General features: G+C 42.7%; 1 protein-coding gene across 6 annotated transcripts in view; it reads right to left on the bottom strand.

The window, feature by feature from the left end:
* Positions 1 to 21,460, bottom strand: part of GNG7 (G protein subunit gamma 7) — a 369,218-nt gene that overhangs the window by 124,698 nt on the left and 223,060 nt on the right. For 5 of the 6 annotated variants that reach the window (XM_021009004.2, XM_021009000.2, XM_021008999.2 and 2 more), the window contains one exon: positions 6,494 to 6,519. The exons of the other annotated variant lie outside the window; for it this stretch is intronic. The gene's annotated coding sequence lies outside the window, so the exon portion shown is untranslated. The remainder of the gene's footprint in view (positions 1 to 6,493; positions 6,520 to 21,460) is intronic. 6 annotated transcript variants of the gene reach the window in all.

Raw genomic sequence — 21,460 nt, 5'->3', positions numbered from 1 at the left:
GAAGCAAACTTGTAGAAACAGGAATAGGTTTTCACAATTTCTCTCTTCATTGTAATGAATATTGCTGGTTAACTGTGATTTCACAGGGTAGATCTTGACATGATTGCATTAAGGCACCTGAGAGAAGAGATGCACTTGCTCTAAACATGTTAGATGCTAGTCGTCACTTACTGGATGGGAGAAGAATTCAGATGAACAGTCTAAGTACCATTTTAATCAGACACACATACTGATAGCCAAATGGGGAGGGGGAATCTTGGTCTCTGATGACACTGACCACACTGAATGATTTGATATTCCCTGAAACACAAACCAGGCTTTCTTGCCTTTAGGCTTTTGGTGACACTCATCAATAAACCTGGAGAATGCTTTCACCATCCTATCCCTATTGACATTGTATAGTCCAATGATACCTACCAGATTGGCTAACACGACAAATCAGGAAAATGATAAATGCTGGAGAAGATGTGGGAAAACTGGAACACTAGTACACTGCTGGTGGAGTTGTGAAATGATCCAACAATTGTGGAGAGCAATTTGGGACTATGCCCAAAGGGCTATAAAATTGTGTATACCCTTTGACCCAGCAATGTCACTTTCAGGTCTGTATCACAAAGAGATCATAAAAAATGGAAGAGGACCCACACATACAAAAATATTTGTAGCAGCTCTTTCTGTGGGGGCAAAGAATTGGAAATTGAAGGGATGCCCATCAACTCGGGAATGGCTGAACAAGTTGTGGTATATGAATGGAATGGAATACTATTGTGCTATAAGAAATGATGAACAGGCAGACTGCAAAAAAAACCTGGAAAGACTTGTACGGACTGATGCTGAATGAAGTGAGCAGAACCAGGAGAACAATGTACATAGTAACAGCCACATTGTGCAATGACTAACTTTGACAGACTTAGCTCTTCTCAGCAATGCAAGGATCTAAGACATCTCCAAAGATTCATGATGGAAAATGCTATCCACATCCAGAGAAAGAACTATGGCATCTGAATGCAGATCGAAGCATACTATTTGCTCTTTTTTTTCCCTTCTGTTTGGTTTTGTTTCTTCTTTCTCATGGTTCCTCCTATTGGTTCTAATTCTTCTTTACAACATGACCAATGTGAAAATATGTTTAGTAAGAATGTGTACGTAGAGCCTATACCAGACTGTGCATCTTGGGAAGAGAGGTGAGGAGGGAGGGGGAGAAAATCTAATCCACTAATCCAGTGGCCCTCATTTTATATAAGGACCCTAAGCCTAAGAAAGTGTGGTAATATGCCTAAGGGCAGCACACAGGAAGCCTGTGGCTGAAGTAAGACACAAAACTAATCTTACTTCAGAGTTTCTGTTCTTTCCACTATAACGTGCCTCGATCTTCTTGGCTGAAAATGATCCCCATCTCACCTGATCTTCAAACATTTCAGAGTCCTTTTACACGCTAATCACTTGCATGTTTATTGATCTATATTCTTATCTTATCTCTCCTTCTGGTACAGATGTTCTACATGGGCATTCATCTTTATTTCCGATAGTGGCTACTTTGTATACATAGTAGGTATTGGGAATGTTTGCTGAATGAATCTAAAAGTAAATGAATGAATGAATTATCTGCAATTTCCCTTAAGCTCATAACAGGCTAATTCACATCTGTGTTCTGAGAAGCAAGCAAAAAAAAAAAATTCCTCCAATGTTTATAGGCTCAGAATCACAGAATCTCAGCATTGGAAGAGATCTCAGAGGATTGCTAGTTCAACTTATACCTGACCACAAATTCCTTCTGTAAGCCACATAGCCTTTGCTTGAAGATGGGAAAAAACACTGGCTTTGGAGTCAAAGAATCTGGGATTCAAATCTTACCTCTGCCTCTTACTACTTATGACTCTTTTCCTCCTTATCACCTGCTTCTCCTTCCTGGTCAAACCTCTACCCTGAGGCTTCACTCTTCTGTGATGATTACCTTCCTGGGCTACTTCTCCTCCTCCTCCTTGGCAAATACGTTGGCTTGATGTGGATACCTGTCCTCTCCCCTCACTGCTTTCCAGATGCTTTTTACATGTTGTCTTCTTCTGTCAGAATGTAAGTTCCCTGAGGCTAGGGACTATCTTGATTGTACCATGCCCAATACGTAGTAAACACTAAATGTTCCATCCATCCATCTATTAATCTCTCTCTCTCTCTCTCTCTCTCTCTCTCTCCATCCATCTTTTTGTGTGACCTTGGGCAAGCTGATCATTTCCCTGGGCCTCTAAGCAGAACAAACCTAATCCCTCTTTCAAGAGAAAGTCTTTCAAACCCTAAAAGTCAGCTATTGTGTCTTCCCGGTCTTTTCTCTAAAAATAACATCCTCAGTTCCTTCAAATGATTCTTGTAGGGCCTAGTCTCCTGCCTGCTTAAAACCTGGTTGCTTTCTTCTGGCCACTCTCAACATTATCAATAATCTTCTTAAAATGAAGTAACCAGAATCACAATGTTCCACATGTAATCTGACCAAGTAAGAGTATACAGGGAAACTAACCACTTTCTGTGTTTTGGATTCTGCATCTCTTAATGCTGCCCAAGACCACATTAGCAGCATTATATGCAACAGGGAAACACCAAAAACTTGCCCAATAAATACACGAATTAAGGAAGGATGCCCCATTCTCCATTGGTATTTGGTACAGTGCTAGAAATCCTAACAGTAGCCATAAGAGAAGAGAAAGAAATTAAAGGCATAACAAAATTATCCCTATTTGCTGATGACATGATGGTTTACTTAGAAAATCCTAGATAATCAGAAAAAAAACTGAGATAATCAATAGTTTCAGTTAAGTAGCAAGATACAGAATAAATCCATGAAAACTAAAAGCATTTCTGTATAGCAATAACAGAATAGAGAAGGACATAATAAAAAGTCTCATTTAAAATAATTACAAAATACACAAAATGTCTAGGCATTCTACCAAGGCACACTCAAAACCTGTACAGGTACAATTCTAAAATTTTCCTGCAAGAAGTAAAGAGTCCATGCGCTTTCAGGGGAGCTCTGTTGCACTGCTGATTCATATTCAGTCTGGACTGCACTTAAAACCCTCAGGCCTTTTTTAGACAAATCATTCTTTAGTCATGAATTCCCCAAACTTGTACTTATACATTTGATTTTCATAATCCAAGTGTAGGATTTTCTTTTCATTACTCTTAAATTCCATTTTGTTAGATCGGGCCCATCATTCTATAACCTATCAAAATATTTTTGTATCTTGACTTTGTCACCTAGTACTCTAAATATCCTTGCCAGCTCCATGTCAAATAAAAATGTAAAATGATCATCTTATGGATTCACTGATATCACTGATAAAAATGTTGAGTACAACAGAACCAAGGGCATATCCCTGGGGCATTCCACTAGAGGGATCTTGCTGCAAGTTGACATTATGCCTTTAAAGTCTACTCTTTGGGTCTAGTAATGTAACCATTCAATTCATAGGCTTTTAAAATTTAAAGTGACATTAGAGATGATTTAGTTCAATCCTCTGCATTTTACAAATGGGGAAACTGAGGACACTAGATGTGGAGTCTGAGGGATAGGGTTTGAATTCTTACTACTTGTTATGACCTTGGGCAAGTGGCCTTGGACCCTTTAGGTCTCTTTAGGCCTCAGCTACCTCACAGGTAAATGAGGGGTTTGGACAAGACAAATTTTAAGGTTCCTTTCATTTCTGTGATCCTATGCAATGGCAGAATGGGGATGTGGTTGGACTCAGACCTGTCTGACTCTCAGGCCAGGCTTCTCCCCGCTCCACCATGCAGCCTCTTTTGCTTGATTCCTCTCCTCTTTAGATGTGACCAGGTCACGTGCCCTCTGCCTACCAGGGTGGACACCCTTTACTTGGGATGAAGAGTCAGGAGCAAGCCCAGCTGGGACACATCAAATTCTAGATTCAATCTGACCACAGCTTTCATCTCCACTTACTATTACTCCAATTCTGGAACAAGGCAACACAAGAACTCAGACAAAGAAACCTGCAAATGCCCCCACTCATCAAAACAATGGCCCCAGATTGGACACTTGGCTGCCGAAGCCATATTGCTCCTCTAATCCTCGGTATCTCCTCTATTTCCCAACGCAGAGAGGCTGGCACAATCTATTACATGACCTCCCTGCTCTCTGGTGCTGGCAGACTCAAGTGCCACCCAACTCGGTTGTTTCTCATAGCCTAGTTAGAACGCATCACATACAAGGTGCTGACTCTACCTTGTGTTCTGAATCTCCTCATCCTCCCTACAATATGGATCCACAGCCCTTCTGGTGCAGATATAGGTAATTGGGTGACACAGGGGGGCTTCTCATACCTGGTTTTGTTGTTGTTTTTCAGTCATTTCAGTTGTATCTGACTCTCTGTGACCTCTTTTGGGGTTTTCTTGGCAAAGACACTTGAATGGTTTGCCCTTTCCTTCTCCAGCTCATTTTACAGATGAGAAAACTGAGACAAACAAAGTTAAGTGACCTGTCCAGGATAACACAGCTAGTAGGTGTCTGAGGTCAGATTTGAACTCAGGTCTTCTTGACTCCAGGCCCACTGCTCTACCCACTATGCTACTGCACTGCCCAGGTATCTGGGTACCTTTTGCTATGCTTTTGCTTTGGGCTGCTTAAGATAAACTTCAGCAAAATTCAAAGAAGGGATGATGAGGGCAATAGAGGGACCCAGTGCTACAGAGAACAAAAAGAACACTTATCTGGGAGGAATGAGTGGTGAGGAAGAGGTCGCCCAATAGATTAAAATGACATTAGCAGCCAAATGAGTCAGAACCTTGAAGCTCACTCATTCACTCAACAAATATTCGTTATGGACTTTGTGTAAAGCACTTGGCTAGGCACCATGGATATAAGGACAGATATGACACATGGCCTGCTCTCAAGGAGTTTACAATTTAGTACGGAAGAAAGACAGAAATGCAAATTAAGAGAGGCAGCATGGTATAGCAGATAGAACACTGGACTCTGGATTCATGAAGACCTGGATTCAAATCCTGCTTCAGATACTTATTACTTACACGACCATGGTCACATCACTTAAATTCTCTGGGCTTCAGTTTCCTCAGCCATAAAATGAGTTTGGACTCTGTGACCTCTAATGTCCCTTCCAGGCCTAAGCCTATCATTCTAAGAACTGTGATACACATGAGAGTGAGGTAAGGGCAAAGGAGAGAGACAAACAAAGCACTACAAGAACTTTGAGGAAGAAAAGGCAATTTCAGCTAAGAAAGTAAACGAAGGCTACATGGAGGATACAGTCCCTCTGCTGTGCCTTAAAGGACTTCAATAGACAGGAGCTGGAGGTAGAGACGTCCACATATAGGTCATAGCATAAGCAAAGGCACAGAAACGGGAGAGGGAAGGAAAAATGTTTATTAAATTGAATTGAAAAAAAAAACTGATGATGGAGAATAGTATAGTTTAGCTGGACTGTAGTCAGTCAATTAACACTTATAAACACCTACTATGTGCCAAGCACCGTGCTAAGTGCTGGAAATACAAATGAAAAAAAAAATGAGTCTCCGACCTTAAGAAGCTTACCGTCTAATGGGGGAAGACAGAAAAGGAAGCTGAAAGGGTGTGGGGCAGAGGGGAGGAGAAGGAAGGTATCCCACAAGGGGACATGGTGGGGAAATCAGAGACGTCCTAAAACTGTGCAGCTGGATGAGAAAAGAGACGTCTGACCTGGACTCCCTCCTGCGATGGAGGTTTGGGATTTATGGACACCCCCCCCCCAATCATAAGGGCAGAGAACAGTGATGAGGTAGAGCATCAGGGCTCTAGGGATCTCTCAGGATGAGAGCTTCCTGGGGCATGATGAAGAGAAGTTAGTCAGAGAGTCCCCCACGTGGTGCAGCCAGGTCAGAAACGAGATGTCTGCGGGGCGGGGGGCGGGGGGTGTCTCCTTCTTTAAAAGGAGCAGGCAAATTACTGGAGGGAAATGGAACAAGGTAAGATGGAAAGGCAGGGTAGTGCCACATCCCAGAGGCTCTTGAATACCATGATCACTTAATTCAGTAGGCAACGGGAAGCCATTGAAAGTTTATGAGGTGAAGGGTAACATATGAAAGCAGTGTGTGAGGGAAATTACTTGGGCAGTAGTGTGGAACATAGATTGGAAAGGAGCTCAATTACAGGCAGAAAGACCGGTAAGGAGGCTACCTCAGTCCTCTAGGAAAGAAGGGATGAGGGCCTGAAGTAGGGTAGCTGCAGGGGGGTGAAAAGGAAGACAGAGATACAAGGACAGTTTCCTCTTTAAGGAACTGGTCAGATGGTCTAGAGACGTTTTCAAGATGTAAGGATCCCGAAATGACAACATTCAGGAATACCCTCAACTGAGTGATAGTTCAGCTTCTTTCCTCCACGTTAACTGTAGGCAATATACCATCTATACTATTCAAAGAAAATACTCTGGCTCGTTTTATTCAGTAAAAAAAAGACTGAAAAGATAATAAAACAGGATATAACTCTACATACCTTGTCCCACTGTACTCAGATTTTCCCTGTAAGAAAAACAAAGAGACAATTAAATATTTTTTTAAATGTTAAATAGCCTACATCTAAAGAACTTTTAAGTTTGCAAAGGCTCAGAAAGGTCAGTCAGCGTGACTTTAACAGGGTCAACCTGCTTGTTATTAGAGCCAGGATTTGAATCCAGGTCCTCTAACTCCAAAATCAGCAGTTCTTTTTATTTTAACTACATTACATGAGGCCTCCTGGGATCAAAGATGCCACTCAGACAACCCTCTCTGCATGAATGAAGCCTGTCCTTATGCCTTCGGCTGCTTCTAGTGTGCTGCCCACAACCACTTGGTATTTGTTGTCTTCAGGTTTATCCTGTAGCTGCTCAGAGATGTACATGCTTGTAATCGCCTCCAAACAGAATGAAAGTTCATTGAACGTAGAGACGCTATGGTTCTCTGTACTGGTATGGCCCATGCTAAGCAAAGCGGATGGCACAGAACAGCTGACTGTCGATCGATTGCGAGGCGGAAGGGATGTCACAAATGATCAAACCCAATCCCCTCATTTTCCAGATAGAAGGAAGGAGAGAGGCTTGCTGGATGTCACACGGATAATGAAGAGCAAAGCTGTTCATAGATTTAGTAACAGGCTACTCTTCTCCCTGTAGTGTGAAGACAATTCAGGAACCAGAAGGCACTCTGGCCAGAAACCTCCGGCTGATTCTGACAGGATGGGAAGGCCCTCTGTATAGACACAGACCGTGGGCTTGATAGTCACATTAAACAGTTAGGCATCAGTGGATACACTTTTTTGGCCAGAGGAATTCATAAAGAACATTTATTTAAGGTTTAAAGGAGCCACAATCTGCATTCATGGAAGGAGGACTCACATAGATGAAATTACAGATCTTTCAAAGAACTAAAGTATTTGAAAGACACAAGAGCCTACGTGGGTTTAAATCACAGAATGTCAGAGACAAAAGGGACATTAGGGATCATCTAATCAAAGGTTCTTAACCTTTTTTGCATCCCGGACCCCTTTGGAAGTCTAGTGAAGTCTAAGGACCCTTTCTTAGACTATTGCTCTTAAATGCATAAAATAAAATACACAGGATTACAAAGGAAACCAATTATACTGAAATACAGTTATCAAAATATTTTAAAAATACATTCACAGGCTTAAGTGCATGGTTAAGACTCCAACCTTTTCACATTACAGATGACAAAAGTGAGATTAGAAGAAGAGAAATGACTTATCTGAGGTCACACAATTAAGGCAAAACCAGAACCCCAGTCCCCAAACTTCTAGACCTTGGACACTGTCCACTACAACATAAGAGTGTCATTGACCCTCCCAAGCAAATGCCTTGAGGAACTGTAAGGGATTTCCAAGAAATTATTTACACACAAAAGATTGCTCACAAATTACCAGTGTAAGGAAAATACTATTAAATCCCAAAGTGTTATAAAGAGGATTAAAAGTAATATGAGGGTTTGCTTTTCCCCAAAGCCCAAGATAACAACCCTGGTAGGCAGAAGGCCTGGATTCTACGCCTGTCTGAAGCCCGATCTGTGTGGCCCTGGATTTGTCAGACTTCTGCTCTTTGGCTCAGCATTCTTTCCCGTCAAATGGCAATATAATCCTTATACTATCTAACTCACAGGATCTTTGTGAAGAAAGCAGTTTGCAATTGTAAAACAAGACAGAAATGAGAGCTGTTATTATCATCATCTCATAATTGACAGGGAATTCAGACAGCTACACAATCATTTCTTTAAAGAAGGTAGTTTTGAACTTTTCAGAAAAACAAAACTCCTCTTACAAAATCTTGTATTATTCCACTTAGTAATGTCTAGTCCCCAAACATTTACAATGGTCAAAGTCCAGTATGTCTAACATGCCAGTTTGAGGGAAAAAACAACAGCAAAACACAGCAAAAAGTCAGGAACTGAGCCTACAACTGCAATGTGTTGTGTTTTTCCATCTCTGGTTTTGAGTTTAAACTATTTCAGCCACGTGCAGGGGTAAACTTAGAGGTGGAAAAAGGCAGCCTTTGGAGTGAACCAATTAACCTCAAATGGAAGAGCTGACAGGTCCATGACTACACCCAAAAGCCAACTGATGTTGCCTGCTGACCTCTGTGGGCGAGGGAGATGAAAGGGAATGGAAACTAAGAATCCCATGATTAGTTCCCTTGGGATGAGTTAGGGAAAGAGGGGAAGGGGGTGGGCTCTAAGTCATCTAACCATGTGTGACCAGGTTCCCTTTCTTCAGGAAACCTTTTGGACCATTCCAGTGCCTTGTGATCTCATTCATGGAGTTGAAAGGGAAAGCAGAGATCATCTAGTGGCTAAGGCATATCAACCTGGGGTCCATGAACTTGTGTGTTTAAAAAAAATAAATAACTCTTTCAATATAATTTGTTTCTTTGTAGTCCTATGCATTTTTTCTCATACATTTCAAAAATTATTTTGAGAAGGGGTGCATAGGTTTCATCAGACTGATGACCAAAGGGGTCCAGAACACAAAAAAGTTAAAAATCCTTAAACTAATGCTCTTATTTTACAGATAAGGAGACTGATGCTCAGAAGGGGAGGGGATCTGCTCAGGGTTGCAAATGTAGATTTTTAACACTGATTATCTTCCAAATCCAGCATTCTGGCCACTATCCTATGCCACCTCTCTGCTTACTCCTCTGAGTGCTGACAATTCTGACAGGCTGGCTGTGCCAGATAGTATATGATACTTGGTAGATTTTACCTTGTGTTATTTTCCCCTTTTTTCTCTGTTGGTATTTTCTCTCCCTTTGTCGCAAGGTTCGAATCAAGTCACGTCTGCTTTATGATTCCCTCCCTTATTCCTCCAGCACGTGCACATCTCTCCCTCCTGTGAGCTACTACTGGGACTCACTGATCTAACATGAGGCAGTGTTGCCTAATGGTCAGTGCTGGATTTGGAGTCAGAACTGGCTTCCAGTTCTACCTCTGGCACTTATTAGATATCAAGTTACTTAACCTGTATAAACCTCAGTTTCCTCGTATGTAAAATGAGGACAACATCTAATAGCCTATATTTATCACAAGGTTTTTGTGAGACTTAAATGAGATGAGATTTTATGTGTATATACATATATATACACATATATATACATATATATATACATATATATGTATGTGTATATATGTATATATGTATAAATATTTTGCAAACTTTTTCATCTATAAAATGAGAGGCTGTGACTCTAAGGTTCAGTTCTAAACCGATGATCCTATGAAGGCACTTTATTCATTATTATTTGGTACCTATTGTCTTTCATCTCTAAAGTCTGTGGGACTATAAGAATGTCAGCTGGAAAGGATTATATTCTATGCTCCAAGTTCCCATTTAGCTCTAACTTTCTAAGTTCTAAGACATTTTCTAAATCTTTGTTATTCTTGGTCATTCAGTTGTGTCTGACTCTTTATGACCCTGTGGACTGTAGCATGCCAAAACTGTACATGGGGTTTTCTTGGCAAAGATACTGGAGTGGTTTGTCATTTCCTTCGCAATCGGTTAAGACAAATAGAGGTTAAGTGACTTGTCCAAGGTCACAGAGCTAGGAAGTGTCTGAGGCTACATTTGAACTCAGGTCTTCCAGATTCTAGGCTCTGTGCTCTATCCACTGAGCCACTGAGTTGCCTAAGTATTCTATGTTAGGTCCCTTTAAGTTCTAATATTGTATTTTGAAGTCATGTTCTGTGATAACTTTCTACATTCTATATTCATCTCTCCAGTTATAATATTCTCAGTTCTAAATACAGAGGGATATCATGGTATAGTGGAGATCTGGGTTTGAACCTTGGTTTCTTTCCCCCCCCAAAAAAAAAGATGGTCACAGGGCAATATGACCTACAACCATATTTTGAGCCTCAATTTCTTTTTTCCTTTAAAAATTTTTCTAGAGCTAGAAAAAATAATAACAAGATTCATTTGGAATAACAAAAGGTCCAGAATATCAAGGTAACTAATGAAAAGAAATGCAGGGGAAGGTGGCTTAGCTGTTCCAGATCTTAAATTGTATTATAAAGCAGCAATCATCAAAACTACTTGGTACTGGCTAAGAAATAGAGTGGTGGATCAGTGGAATAGGTTAGGTATGGAAGACACAGTAGTCAATGACTGCAGTAATCTACTATTTCATAAACCCAAAGACCCCAGTTTCTGGGATAAGAACTCACTATTTGACAAAAATTGCTGGGAAAACTGGAAAAGAGCATGGCAGAAACTGGGTGGGCATAGACCCAAATCTCACACCATATACCAAAATAAAGTCAAAATGAGTTCATGAGTTAGATATAAAGGCTGATACTATAAGTAAACTGGCAGAGCAAGGAATAGTTTATCTATCAGATTTATGGAGAACAGAAGAATTCATGATCAAACAGGAGATAGAGAACATTATGAAATGCAAAATGAATAATTCTGATTACACTAAATTGAAAAGGTTTTGCAAAAACAAAGCCAATGAGGGGGGGCAGCTAGGTGGCGCAGTAGATAGAGCCACTGGCCCTGAAGTCAGGAGGACCTGAGTTCAAATCCGGTCTCAGACCAAACACTTGACACTTACTAGCTGTGTGACCCTGGGCAAGTCACTTAACCCCAATTCCCTAAAAACTAAAAAAAAAAAAAAAAAAAAAACCCAAAGCCAATGCAACCAAGATTAGAAAACTGGGAAAGAATTTTTATAAGCAGTGTCTCTGATAAGACCTCTGATAAGGACCTCATTTCTAAAATATATAGAGAATTAAGTCAAATTTATAAGAATACATGTCATTCCCCAATTGATAAATGGTCAAAGGATATAAGTAGGCAGTGCTCAGATGAATTAAAGGCATCTACAGTCATATAAAAAATGCTCTAAATCACTGTTGATTAAAGAAATGCAAATTGAAACTACTCTGAAGTACCAAATCACATCTATCAGATTGGCCAACATGACAAAACAGGAAAATGATAAATGTTGGAGGAGATGTGGGAAAATTGGAACACTAATGCATTGTTAGTGGAGTTGTGAAATGATCCAACCATTTTGGAGAGCAATTTGGGACTATGCCCAAAGGGCTATAAAATTGTCCAGCAATATCCCTTTCAGGTCTGTATCCCAAAGAGATCATAAAAACAGGAAAAGGACCCACATGTACAAAAATATTCATAGCAGCTCTTTCTGTGGTGGCAAAGAATTGGAAATTGAGAGGATGCCCATTAATTGGGGAATGGCTGAACAAGTTGTGGTATATGAATGGAATGGAATACTATTGTGCTATAAGAAATGATGAGCAGGCAGACTTTAGAAAAACCTGGAAAGTCTTGCATGGACTGATGCTGAGTGAAGTGAGCAGAACCAGGAGAATGTTGTACACAGTAACAGCCACGCTGTGCGATGACTTATGTTGATAAGACTTAATCCTTCTCAGCAATGCAAGGATCTAAGACATCTCCAAAGGTCTCATGATAGAAAATGTGATCCACATTCAAAGAAAGAACTATAGAGTCTGAATGCAGATGGAAGCATCCTATTTGCTATTTTTTTCTTCTGTTTTGTTTTGTTTTCTCTTTCTTGTGGTTCCTCCTATTGCTTCTAATTCTTCCTTATGACATGACTAATATGAAAATAAAAAAAAATTTCTAGTGATATATTTTATTTTTATAGCACCTATATTCCCCAGCATATCTCTCCTTATTCCCTGACCTAGAGAGCCATGTATTATAAAAAAGAAAAAGAGGGAAAGAAAAACAGTTCAGCAAAACCAACCGAGATACGGATAAAGCCTGACATTACGTGCAGATATGCAGTGTTCCATACCCAGAGGTCTTCACCTCTGCAATGAATCAGGAGAAAGTGCCTTCTAATATCTCTTCTTTGGGAGTCAAGCTTGGTCATTATAATTTCAAAACATGTGTTTACATTTATTATATTTATTATATATTCTTATAGTCATTGTGTATATTATTTTCCTGGCTCTGCTTACATCACTCTGCATTAGCTCATATGTCTTGCCAAGCTTCTCTGTATTAATCATAGATATCCTTCCTCTTTCATAGTACGGTAACAGTACGTTACATTTATGATCTTCTCATCTTCTTACCCTATATTAATCAGTGGTGAATCCTATTTTTTGTTATCATCATAGCCATGTACATCTTTTGAGAACCTGGGCAGGGGCAATGTGGCAGGGAAGGAGAAGGAGGAGGAGGAGGAGGAGGAGGAGGAAACTAGAGAGAGTCCATGTGAGCATGAAGCATTGTTGTGGTCCCTCCTAAAACAGTGGCCTGGGGAAAGAGTCCTTCTCCAGTGAGGAGAAGAGGGCCCCAAGACAGAGCTTGTTCAGGGTAGCAACGGGGAAGGTGAGCAGAAGGAAGGGGATTTTAGAGAGGGTCCAGGCAAAAGTGAAGTGAAGCATGGCTGAGGCCAAAGGAGGGTGCTTTGTTTTGAAAAGTCACAGCTATAGTGAGAGGAGCCATGGGGGAGCCAGCTGCCACTCCCCCCCCCCCGGAACAATGGTAGGACTGGTTTGATTATGGCTTTAGGGAGACAGCATGATTCAAGAGCTCAGAACCTCAAGATTCAACACTTGCTAGCTGTGTGACTTAACCCTCTAAGCCTAAGTTTTCTCATCTGTAACACGGGGATAATAATATTTAAACTACCTACCTTACTGGGCTGTTATGGGGAAAATGCTATGGAAACCTTAAAAAACTAGAAAAATCTTGAGTTATTGTTATTGTCTGCTTCCTTCTATCTTTAGCCTTCAATATTCTAAGATACCTGCTAGCTCTGACACTGTGTTCTAATGTTCCTTTGAACTCTGATATACTGTGATTCTAGAAGGGAACACTTAGAAGAAAGGCACTTAAATACAGTTCACTGCAATATTCTTCAATAATTTGATGTTATTGATATCAGTAGTATTATTTTTACAAAATTATAATCTAACACTAAATAATGCTTTCAGGAGGATGGTCAGTAATTTTGGCACAAAGTATTATTTTATTATTACTTTATTATTATTTGTTAGTATTATTATATTATTACCACTTGCTGGTGGGGGCAGCTAGGTGACACAGTAGATAGAGTTCTGGGCCTAGCTAGAGTCAGGAATATTCACTTTCTGAGTTCAAATCCAGCCTCAGACACTTACTAGCTCTATGACCCAGGGCAAGTCACTTACTAGCCTCAGTTTTCTCATCTGTAAAATGAGAAAGGGCAAACCACTTCACTATCTTTGCCAAGAAAACCCCAAAGCATTGGATATGACTGAAATGACTGAACAACAATAAGGTGTGTGTGTGTGTGTGGGGTGGGGTTGGAGGAGGGAATTGGCAGGAGGAGACACCCTGGCCAGGAATTCCTTTAGGATTTTACAATGTGGTCTCTATAAGGTTTTCTCCCTTTAACTTTGTTCCATTCAACAAACATTAATAAGCACTCAAATGACTGAATTCCTCAGTTCCTCAATCTACTTGACTCCCATGACCTATTACTTCAGCCCACCTGAGCTACAGACAAGGATGATTCCACTCTTGATTTTGCTATCACCCATAAGGGTTCTACTTCCACATTCAAGAATTCTGAATTTCCTTTATGTTATCAAAATCTTTTACCTTTTGATTTCTATGCCTCTTAAGTCTACTCTTTATCCTTGTCCTCACTGCCAGTCCATCCATCCCTCAGGGCTATCCCAGGTCTCCTTCCTTTCCAATCCTGACTGCTGCATGAACAAGCCCAATTCTAGACCATCCCCCACACTAGAATCCCTTCATCTCTTGGCCTCTCGTTGACTATGTTTTGCTAAACACCAATCCTGGATCACTCAAACATCTGTCTCCTTCACTCCTACTCATATGCTGCCGAACAGAATGGAGGAAATCATAAAACTGTGCTGACTGGGTCCGTGGCAAGTTTACCAGAGCTAATCTCTGGGTGGGCGCTCACTGTAAAAAGGCAATCCTATGATAGATCTTTCTTAATTGATTCCATATCTCACTCACCACAACAGCTGTTTCAAACCTTTTCTTCTTTCCTTGGGCCTCCCCTGCCACTCCTTTACCCTTTCTGTGGAAGACCTCAAATTGTACTTCCCAGATAAAACTGACACCATTTGCAGAGAACTCCCTCTTTTTCCCTTCCCCTTCCTCAACTCACATCCCTGTGGTATCTTCCCCCATCTACTCCTTCACTGAAGTCTCTGATGATGAGGTGGCCCTTCCACCTGACAAGGCCAATCCATCTACATGTACCCTTCATCCCATTTTCTCTCATCTTTTCCAGCAGACTCACTCCAGCATCACCCTCTCTCTATTCTTCAATCTTTCCATATCTGCTCATGCCTTCCCTGTGCCTACAAACACACCCAGGCATCTCCCATTCCTGCAAAAACCTCCACTAGATCCTATCATGACAGCCAGCATCCTATATCTCTCCTTCCTGTTCATCTAAATACCTTAAAAAAAAAAACGCCAAACCTGTCTACAATTGGTATCTGTATCTCCATGTGCTCTCTTCTCACTGCTCTGCAATTTGGCATTTGACCTCATCATCATCTGAAAATGTTTTCTCCAAAGTCACCAATCAGTGACTTTGAGGACACCTAAAGTTAGTGGGCATGACTTGGATGAAAATGCATCAAAGGAGAGTGGAAGAAGTGGTCAGACAGCAGGAGAGAACCAGGGGTGAGCAGTGGCACAAAAATCTAGAGAGGGGAGGGTGAGCCACAGTTTCAAAGGCTACAGAGAGGTAAAGAAGGATAAGGACTAAGAAAAGGCCACTGGATCTGGCAATTAAGAGACTGATACTCAGAGAAACGTAAGACTGAGAACAAAAAGAGGTCTTGATCCTCTTGCCTCAGCTACCATGTGCCCTGGGAAAAACACGTAACTACTTGGAGTTCACTTGTGAAATGAAGGACTTGGATTCAGTGGCCTCAAAGGTCCCTTCCAGCTTTAAATCTATGATTCTGTGGTCTAATCCAATTCTCTCAATTTATGTGAGAAAAACAGAGTGCCGACAGGAGAAGTACCATGCCTGCCAAGAATAGCGACCTGGTGTAGATCAGGACACGAAGCCAGTTCTCCTGACTCTCCTTGTCTGAAGCTCTCCCCACTGTATTGTGTACACAAAAACCCTTGTGCGGCATGTGTCTACAACACACCAACCAGCCAACGTGGATGTCTGATCTTTACAACTCTTCTTCAAGGAAAAGGAAATAGGTTGTCCTGTGACGATCACAGGGGGGTCTCTCTCTAGTCACTGCCGACAAGAATCTTGCCAGAGTCCTCCTTAATAGGCTGATCCTTCACCTGGAAGATGGTCATCTACCCAAGAGCCAGTGAGGCTTCAGAAAGGGCCAAAGAATAGCTGACACGGTGTTCGCCGCCCGACAACTCCAGGAGAAATTCCGGGAGCAGAACAGTGGTCTGTGCACAACGTTCACTGATCTGCCCTTGGTCTTGGCCTTTGATATTGTCCGTCATGAGAGCTTGTGGAAGACTACGGCTAAATCCGGTTGTCTGGAGAAGTTCATCAACATTGTACATCAGCTTCATGACAGCATGCTTGCATAAGTTCTGGATAATGGACGATACTCTTGTACGTTTCCCAGTCGCCAGTGGAATGACCAGGGCTGTGCGCTTGCTCCCATGATTTTTGGCATGACGGATGTCTTCAGTGAGGATGAAGGCGGCATCAAGGTCAGCTACTGCACTAACAATAAGCTATCTAATGTGAAAGTGCTACAAGCCAAGACTACAGTAGGAGAGCTGGTGCGTGACTTCTTGTTGCAAGTGACTGTGCATTCAGTGCAGCCTCAGAAACCGAGATGCAACCAAGTCTGGACCGATTCTCTGCTGCTTGTGCTGAATTTGGCATAACGCCAAGAAGACGCAGGCTCTCCAGCAGCCAGCATCGCACCATCCATACGTGCAACCATCAGTGAAAGCAAATGGAGAAACTCTGCATGCTATGGGTAAGTTCACTTACCCTGGCAGGATACGTTCTAGGGATACACACGTCGATAACGAGGTTGACGCATGCACTGCCAGAGCAAGCTTAGTGTTTGGGAAGCATTTTACACATCTCATTTTATTCTCACCCACCTTGGGGGACGTGGGGGGGTTACTATTACTCTCCCTATTTTACAGATGGAGAAACTGAAACTCGAGAGAGCTTAAGAGTCATAGGGCTAGTACTCAGGCAGGATTCGATCCTCTACACACTTCACTACCTAACTGCCTCATCAACTCTACGCAGATGACTCTTTTATTTTTATGTCCAGACTTAGCTTCTTTCCTGAATTTCAGTACTGCATCACTGAATGACCATTAGACATCTCCGGTTGGATCTCACAGGCACCTAGAACTCAACATATCCAAAACAGAACAAATTAAACAATTCTCCTCCCCACTCTTTCTTCTTCCTTTCTAAGTTCCCCATTCTTCCAATCACACAGGTTTATAAGCCAGGAGTGACCCATGCCCCTTTCTTTTTGCCTCCCAACCCGATTCCCAATACACAGTCAATCCCAAGGTCTGCTGGATCCCGCCTTGCTACTGTCTCTCCCCAGTCACACAGACACCACCCTAATTTGGGCTCTTATTTGAACTGCAATGGCCTCTTCATCTGTCTCTCTGCCTCCAGCCTTTCCCCTTTCCAATCTATTCTTTATGCGACTGTCAGTTTGATATTCCTAAAACACAGATCTGACCTCACTCTCATGCTCAAGAAGCTCCAATGGCTCCCTCTTGTCTTAAGGATAAAATACAACTTGATGTTCAGCATTTCCAGCACCTTCCCCGGCTCTTCACAACACCCCCTAGCCGCTGAAGAAGTTCAGTGCAAGTGTCACTTTCTACAGAAAGCATGCCTCCCCCCCCCCACCCCATCACTGTGTGTGGTGGGGAGGGGACTTTGTATAGACTTTGTCTTTAATTTTCTTTTTTTTCTTTTTTGGCTAGGCAGTGGGGTTAAGTGACTTGCCCAGGGTCACACAGCTAGTAAGTGTTATGTGTCTGAGGCCGGATTTGAGCTCAGGTCCTCCTGACTCCGGGGCCAGTGCTCTATGCGTTGCGCCACCTACCGGCCCCCAGTCTTTAATTTTCTAGGCACGTGTTCCCACCCAATAGAACATAGGCTCCTTAGAGTCAAGACTGCATTTTTGCTTTTGTGTCCTCAGAGCCTAGTGTAGTGCCTGTCACAGAGTAGAGTGAGCAGCTAATAAAGAAATGCTTGCCGAACTGAAGCTCTTAACCTCTCTGGGACTCAGTTTTCTCATCCGTAAAATGTGGATGATGAGCGTTTCGCTCCTTACGTCACAGAGGCGTTGTGAACGAAGCACACTGTACACCTTTAAGAGCTACAAAAGCATGGTCTGCTGTTATGCCTCACCTCCTTTAAAGCCCCAGAGGAAAAAACACCTTTGTGCCTTAGACCAGTACCCAGCATGGGGCCCTACCTATAGCAGACATGCCATAAATGGTTGCTGCTAATGACAGAATCTCAGAAGATGAGGGAACTTCTCTTGTGTTCACAATGAGTCTCCTCTAAAGAGTACAAACACATTTATTTTTCCGCACTTATTCAGGTTTAGCAGCATCTGTAAGGTTAAGTAGTTTGTGACTGAGCTAAAGCAGCCTGTTTATTACAGATAATGGGAGAGTTTACCTCGACCCTGTCAGCTCCCCAAATAAAAGGCTGAGGTTGAGGAAAACAACATCTCTCTAGAATTTTAAATGGCCTCATAAAGACAATAGCTTCATGTGACTAGCAGCCTCAGAGATCACGTGGGTCATTGGCCACAGAAGGATGTGCACGGTTCTAATGAGTTGGTAGGTAAGGCGGGTACAGAAAGAGCGGAGGGGGCTGGGCCCATGACCCCAGAGCACTCACGCTCTAAGAGCCCATCTCCCGGGATTTGAAATTGGAAACGTTTGCCACGGTTGTTTCCCCTTCCCTAACACTTGCCTAACTGCCTTCATACGTCACCAGAGCTCACTTTTCTGGCTAGCAGTGCACAACCCCAGGGGCCTTAGGGTAGAGCGGACTCCATGGCCTCTGAGGGTCCTTCCAATGATCAGATTCTGGGACTCTGGGACCTAAGTGGGGTGAACTCTTCAAACCCCAGCACTGAAAGGGGGTCTCAGGACCAAATGTCAATTCCTAGTTGGAAGGGACAGGTCTAGGACCATGGACTCTTGGGGCTCTTGAAGACTGTCTAGCTTTTATTGTACAGCTAAAGAAATGAAGATCTAGAGAAGGGGATACATTTCCAAGGTCATAGAACTAGAAAGCCCCCGAGTCTCCTGCCTCACATATCCCAGCACACCAACACTGCATCTAAGTTGTCCCATTTTCATGAGGAAGAGGAACTCCACTGCCAGATAACTTGTGGCTTCATTAATGTGAGGCCTCCCTCCACTGATGCAGGTAGTAGATCATCTCTGCTTTAAAAGAAGCTCTTCAAGAGCTGCTTGGGTTGCAGGCTCTGTTGATGAGCCTCTCAGAACTTAGCAAAGTTGGTCCTTAGAAGATACACAACTAGTCTGTCACTAGACTTTAATCCTGACACTTACTCCAGAGTGTGAAAGTCTTCAACAAACACACTAGTGGAGCCTATATGAGCTCTGAGAATCCTTATCCCAACTTCCGTTCCCACTGAAGAACTGGGTCACCACAGATTGGTTCCATCTCTCACTGAGGGTTCTAAGGGTTCTTGAGCAGTTAGGAGCAATTCTATAATGCCATCTGCTGAAGTTCCCACTGGTGTTCTTCCCTTCTAAGACTATCAGTTGGGAATCAATTGAGTTGGCCAGCCTTAAGTAACTTTTAGAAAGGGGTATTTATTAAAGGGTTACAATAAGGAGAGCCAGATGGATCCAGTGGTGAGATATACATCAGGATGACTGGAGATGACCCAGGATGCAGTGGGGGACCTTGGTCTTTTTAAGCTAAGGTCTTTAACAGGTTTCAGTTTGACTGAGGCAATGCCCAATCAGTGATAAAGGCTAGGTAAGAAATGGGGCAAAAAATGGCCTCTTACCCAGATGGCTCCAGAGGAAAGAGTGAGGCCGGTGACTTTGCACAGCCTTGCCTCACTTAAATTCAATTCACTCGCATGTCACCTCTCTGATGTCAAGGTTCTCTTGGAGAATGACGGACAAACAACAACAGCAACAGAGTTGGTACAAACACCTCCTCCCCTCAAAGTCTGAAATTGTTTGTAATTTTCTCAGTTGGAGGCAAACTCGTACCTTGTTGATCTGACTGAGAAACAGGGAAAGGCATTCAGAGCGGAGCATGACAACCAAGGTGGGGGTGGAAGACTGACTGTGGGGCAGAGCATAGCAGGAGGACACTGAGAGCTAGGAGTTCAAATCTTCTCTTTGCTACTCATTAGCTGTGTGTTCCTGGGCTAATCACTTAACCTTTCTGAGAAGCATCTATAAAATGAGGGGTTTGGAACAGAGAGCCTCTAAGATATTATTTGCCTCTATGATCCTAAGGAGAATTAGAATACTGTCCCATTAAATGGTCCTGAATAACATTTCCAAAAAGGAGGCCAGACATAGTCTGAGAATAGGCAACCTCATGTGAATGTGTAGGGCCTCCCAAGGAGGAGAGTTTGGAAAGGGACATCACTCATAGGATCATAGAATTTAGAGCTGTAATGGAACTCTGAGATCACTTAATCCACACCCTCATCTTACAGATGAAAAGACTCAAACAGAGAAAGTGACTTACCCAAGGTGACATAAGTAGTAAGCAACAAGGCTGGGATTCAAACCCAGGTCCTTTGACTTGACACTATCTCCCTGGTTATGTGATTCATCAGACCATAGTGGATAAGTTCTGGTTTCATTGGTTTAAAAAAAAAATCCGCCTCAGTCACTTAGGAGTCTGAGCTCAGTTTATACATCTTTGGTTTGAACGATATTTAATGAGGCCAGGTTTCCTGTGATGAATTATGGGTATGTATGAACATGAAGGGAGTTCAGCTGGCTGTCAACATGGCTGTTTCTATCCAGTTTAAATGACTTCTCTCTGGTCCCCAGAGGGTGTGCACAGGTCCCCTTTTCCTCTAGAAACATTTGGGTGTTTTTGCAGGGGATTTTCCATCCACACAATAACCTCTGTTGTTGTTGCTGCTATCACGTTTAGCAAAGAGAGCTAAAAATCCAAAAAGCAACGGGGGCTTTTTTCCCAGCTCCACACTGGGGGGATGGCTCAGGCAAGCAGCGTGGCACCTAGTTTGCAGGGACGTCAGTGGGCGGCATCAGCACCCAGGCTCTGGAGTTGGGAAACCCTCTGCCTACACAGCCACCCCCATCGCCGTGGTATGGACAGGCAGCTGAGAAGCCTCAGCCAGGGCAGGCAAAGAGGAAGGAAAGCAGGCTAATGAGAGGTCAGGGCGTCACTCCCCACAGAGTAAAAGGGCAAGGCTGAATCATAAATATGAACGACTCAGAGCGATGCTTTTCAAGGTGTGAGGGAGGAGCCCCAAGACAACAGCCAGCGACACAGAGGCAAGCTGACATTGTGCGAGGCAGTGGGTAGGATGGCCCACGGGATGGTTCTACACCACCTGAAGCCATGACAGGAAAGCGCAGCCCCTCTGGGGTAAGGGAGAAGACAGGAAGGGACCTTGTCACCCTGGAACATTGCTCCTCCCCGGTTCCTCTCTGTCATTGCTGAGTTCCTCCATTTTAAATGGCAGCCCTGGATGGCTATCCTTCCTTCATCTCTTGCCTGTGTTTCTGACTCTCTGGACTTTGTCAGCACGCTCCCCTGCCAGCAGGTACCACTGCTATACCCCAGGTTTTTCCGCTCCCTTTTATGTGTTGTCTTCCCCACCAGAGTCTAAACGCTTTGGAAGCAGAAAGTGTCTTTATATTTTGCTTGTATTTCTATCCCCAAATCTTAGCACAGTGTCTAGTCCATTGCTACTGTTG

Source organism: Phascolarctos cinereus, unplaced genomic scaffold, assembly GCF_003287225.1.
Source record: "Phascolarctos cinereus isolate Bilbo 61053 unplaced genomic scaffold, phaCin_HiC Scaffold_4;HRSCAF=312, whole genome shotgun sequence".
Taxonomy (NCBI): domain Eukaryota; kingdom Metazoa; phylum Chordata; class Mammalia; order Diprotodontia; family Phascolarctidae; genus Phascolarctos; species Phascolarctos cinereus.
Note: the sequence above shows the minus strand (reverse complement) of the source record. Positions and strands in the feature narration are given on the sequence as shown.